The 4,767-nt window shown below is 42.1% G+C and overlaps 1 pseudogene; it reads right to left on the reverse strand.

The window, feature by feature from the left end:
* Nucleotides 1-589: 589 nt before the first annotated feature.
* LOC148919151 (uncharacterized) lies at nucleotides 590-1,295 on the reverse strand (annotated as a pseudogene).
* Nucleotides 1,296-4,767: the final 3,472 nt, after the last annotated feature.

The raw sequence follows: 4,767 nt of genomic DNA on the forward strand, positions 1-4,767 counted from the left end.
TGCTCAAATGACACAATCTGTTGAGAAGACTACTCTCAAGCAATGCTGCTAGAACTAGAAGGTTTGGATACCAGCAGAATGAGGTGATACCCTCAACAAACTCTTAGCAGGAAAGCAGGCTATACAAGGGCCTATAACAAAAGAGTTAAAAACAAGAGTTTTGAAGAGTGAGAAATACTGAAGGCACAGTTCGCCCTTTGGAACACACTTATGAAAAATGGTCACCACATAGGAAGGTACTTTCATAATTAAGCAAGTCCTTGACCGGGGCATATGAGAGGATCGAGAGGGAGACATCCATGCTGCGCTAATCAATGGCAAATGGTTAAAGAAGTTCTATCCAACTATGTGGGATTCACAAGCAGTACAAACAGATCCTGTGATTGAAGAAGAAAAAGATAGAACTGTTATTTGAATTTTGTTAAGAGTAGTGCTTTTAGTATTATTTTTAAGTGTGTTTTATTTTCTGCTTTCTTTTTATGTCACTTAAAATACAAGAAATTGAAAATGCGAAGTTTCACCAAATTTTTTTATATTAAATATAGTCATTTTTCATGACTAAGTTTTATTACATTCAAGTTTTTGAAATTCAAAGTCCTAGTTTCCTAAGAGTTTCTTGCAAGTTGGTCTTTTTGGTGGAAAGTTCTTTCTAGCAAAGACTTCTGTAGATTGAAGCCTTTGCAATTTTGCCACGGCCTCGAAGTCAAACCATGCCTGCACAAGAAAAGTGGCCTTAGTCTTAGAACCCAGTCCAGCCCAAGCTTGTTCTGACCGCCTCCAATCTGCCAGCTGTTTTTGAAGTTCTTCAATTTGTTTCTCCAATTTGTCAACAATGTTCTTGGCTTCTTTGTAGCTTGCAACCATTGTGTCCAGTTATGCCTTCTCTTTTTCATAATCAGCCAAATTGGCTTCATGAGTAGTCTTGGAGAACTCGAAGGCTTTGAAGGTTGGCTTGAGATCCTCATAGCGGTCATGAAGGTTGAGCACATCTCTTGACAAGTCCAGGCTAATCTCAAGAATGGGCTTGGGAGCCATGCTCTGTCTATGCAGCAAGTCCAGATCCCTCATCAATTGATCAACAGCTTCTCTGTTTTCATCCAGTCCGGCTCGATCACTGCCAGATTTTTACCCTTTCCACTGCCTCATCCACAACCTTGGATTTAACCTTGCTAGGAGTAGAGCTAAGCTTCTCAAGTTTCTCCAGTTGAGCATCTAAATCCATAGCTTCAAACTTTGCCAATTCTAGATCAGCAAAGGAGGCCGATAGATGAACCTGAAAGAGAATGGATAGGCATCTGCAAAGGAAGAATACAAGTCAGTTTCAGGCAGAATCAAAATAAAAGAAAAGGCTAAGGCACAGAAACACTTACGGCTACAATAGGAGGCTTGAGAGGACTAGTCATCACAGCCATAGTCCCAGCAGTTCTGATCTCTTCTACCTAAAAACAGAAATATCAATTAGGCGAAGATAGGCGTGAGCTGCTGAGACCAGATAAAGTTGAAAACAGAGCAAGAAATTACCTCAAGACCGGGAACATTAAAATGACACAAGCAAGTTGTCCTGCACTGTTCCTCGGGATCTTCAAATGCTGCAGAATGTTACGCACTGCTCCGCCCGAGCTCTGGAACAGCAGTGGAGTGCTCTGCCTCCAAGTCATCAAATAAGGCTAGTTCAGAACTCGTTAGCTCGCCTTCGAGTCTCCCTGTTGTTTCTTTGCTAAGGAAATGCTCTGTGCAATCACCTCAGTAGGGATCTCCTCCTACAGATAAGAAAAAATTTAGAACAGAAGAACAAAACCAAGACAGAGCTGTTTAAAATAGTTAAAGAGAAGGACTCACCTCTTCGTCCACTTCTTTGGTTTTTTCTTGAGGTCCTTCCATGACCTCTTTCTTGTGCTCAACAGCTTCAAGGGCCTTTCTCAATTGTTCATCAATACCAGAGGTCATTGTAGGAGCTGTTCCAGGTTATGTGGCCACATACTCCACCACAGTCATCTTCCTAAGTCTTTTCGACCTAGTATGAGGAGGAGAAGGACATTCAACTGCTAAAAATAGAAGATCAATGGTTACAACATAAACTGAATTGGATAAAATCAGAATCAGGAAAGTTAAAATTCTCAAAATCTACCTAAAGTCTTAGGTTGGACAACACTGTCATGAGCTAGAGCAGTTTCTTTTCTCTTGTTCCCTCTGGCAGAAGGGGTTGCCTCAACACTTGTCTATTCTGCCAAAGTCTCATGTGCATCTCCTTAATCTCCAAAAGGGAGTTTCAAATCCCCAGCAGCAATGATAGAAGTAACTACACAGAGAAGAAAGGTTATAAGGCAATCTAGCAAGGAAAATATAAAATGACAAGATTCAGGGACTTACCAATCACTTTTCCGGCCTGGACAGCCTGGCCTCCAATATTCTTTGTCAAGGAATGATCATTACAGAAAGGCAGAATGAGATAACTACAGAAAGAATAAAGGAAAAGAAGCAGAATTGGGAATCTACCTTCAATGACTTGAGCATTAATGTCATTAATGGTATGCACCATGAATATGTCGGCTTCCCACCTCCAAAGGGCAAATCCCTAGGCAGAGTCACCCTCAAGAACTTTTTCACGAAATCTGTCATGGTAGCTTCTTCTTGGTTCCTTCTCAAAGCCCTTGTATCCAGGTGGAGCAGAAGGGTAAGTCCTCCTAATCACCACCTACCGCTGAGCGTGACCTCTATAATCGACCGCTTAGGCACTCATGCCGACATCAATGAATGAGCCAAGTAATGCTTACATAAGTGATGCTTATTATTTATAACAACTTCAGTTTTCCAAAATAACTGAAGTTAAAAGATTAAAACTACTAGCAGACATCTATGATCACTGATGCCCAAAATTAGAAGTAGCATCAACATTTATATAACAACTAGCTGTTTGGGCCTAAAAATTGTGCAGAGCCCAGCCCATTTTTCGAAACCCACAAAGACATAAGCACAACTTAGGCTAGATTTAAAGAAATTGGAGAGCTGCCCAAAATAGAGAAAAGCCTAGAATTTATCAAACCCATGATAAATAAATAGTCTCAAGCATTGGAAAATAGAAAGGACAGCCCAAACCAAGACATCAGAGGCCCACATCTTTTTGCAAATTGGCAGAGGTATAGAATTGCACAGAGAATAAACGAATCAGTGAAATTGCCAAAATTAAAATTAGTAAATTCATCACCAAGCATATCAAACCTCTAAAAGAAATTGGAATTAAAACTTAGCTTCTGAAAGATTTCACCGCTTGATCTCAAAAAGCAAATCAGCAGGTGTTCTTTTCCCTTTAAAAAATGTGTTTTTAAGGAAGAGCCCCACGTGACTACCTAGCTTTGAAAAAGTCAACAATTTCAACTATCACAAAGGAGTTGATGGGGAATTAATAAAAGAATGTTTTACAAGAAGACTTCTCCAGTCTTTACAGTCAAGGAAGAATATCAAAATCCCTTTCTATATACAAAGAAAAATCTGCTCCAGAGCAAGCATCATTTCCAAGGGATAAACACACTACAATTTCTAAAGAGATAAGTAGGGAGCAAGGAGTTGTTCATCTGGAAAATCAAAGTAACCATCACGGCAATGTTGGGTCCGTCGCAAATCTCGCGGCCTGGTGCTCCGGGCTGAGGGGATGCGCGTCAACACGTGACGTCCTTCTTTTGGAGATGATGATGAGGTTCGGGTAGATGGTTTAAATGTTGCGCTTGTTTCGCGTTCGACTCCTAATCAAACGATTGTGGTCGAGTGAGGAACGAATCTCGGCCGTCAGGTTCACAGCCTGAGCTACAAGGTCGTTTAGTGGTGGTGTTGGTGGCGGGTTTTAGGTGGTGCTCCGGACGCGTTTCTCAGAGAGCGACGGTCATATAATATATGGGGGGAGTGAGGTGATAACAGAGTGGTGCTTTGACGCCTTAAAAATCAAGGGTCGTATGATATATTGATGGATGGATTTTCCTTATAGTCTACCACTACTCCTAGGAAAGCAAATAAAGGTATTGAAAGTGCATTACAGGAAAATATAATTTGCTCCGTGGGAGGCTTTTGGTTTTGGTGTTTGAACCCCTTGAACGTAGTCCTGAGCTTAGTATTTATAGAAGTCCTGGAGGGACGTTCGAGGTGATAAGACCTGTGCGGTGGAGCCTGATCGGGGCAAGTGGGTAGTCAAATCGGCATTTGGGATCGTGAAGTATGGTGGTCTGGGGTTGAGGAGCATGGTGGTGTGACCCCCATAGATCTCGGCAAATCTCGCCATTGCCTTGATCGTGGGTTCGCCCCTTTTCCACATTTAATGCCTAGGCGGTGGTTGTGATCTGACCCTAAGTCGTAAGATTACTTGTGAGAATGTCTGCGCTAACCACCCGATTCCCATCACCAAATCCGACTTCACCACTCCTCGTGCATTGAATGCTTCTTGTGACTAGTGGGTTTTGCTGCGAAGTCAGAGGCATTACTTCATTAAATGGAGCGTGGGGCCCTAAGGCCACGTGGCGATTCAACACAGCTTTTTCATATCGTGTCTTTTGCGGCCTTCGGCCTCGGTCTTCAAAACTGCGGTCGCGAGGCCGAGAGGATTCTCCCTTTGCAGCTTTTCTTTTGCTCTTAGGAGGGCAAAATGCTTGACGAAATGCTAGGCGCCAGGGCCGAAGGGAAGTCCCTTCAATCAGTTCATGACCGTGTTTTATTAGGCACAAACACGCAAATTGAATTCTTACAAAAAGCAATTAAAAGTTGAAAAGAGATTAGGTTTTC

This window comes from Prunus mume, linkage group LG3 (assembly GCF_029339155.1).
Source record: "Prunus mume cultivar Tortuosa linkage group LG3, ASM2933915v1, whole genome shotgun sequence".
Lineage (NCBI taxonomy): Eukaryota > Viridiplantae > Streptophyta > Magnoliopsida > Rosales > Rosaceae > Prunus > Prunus mume.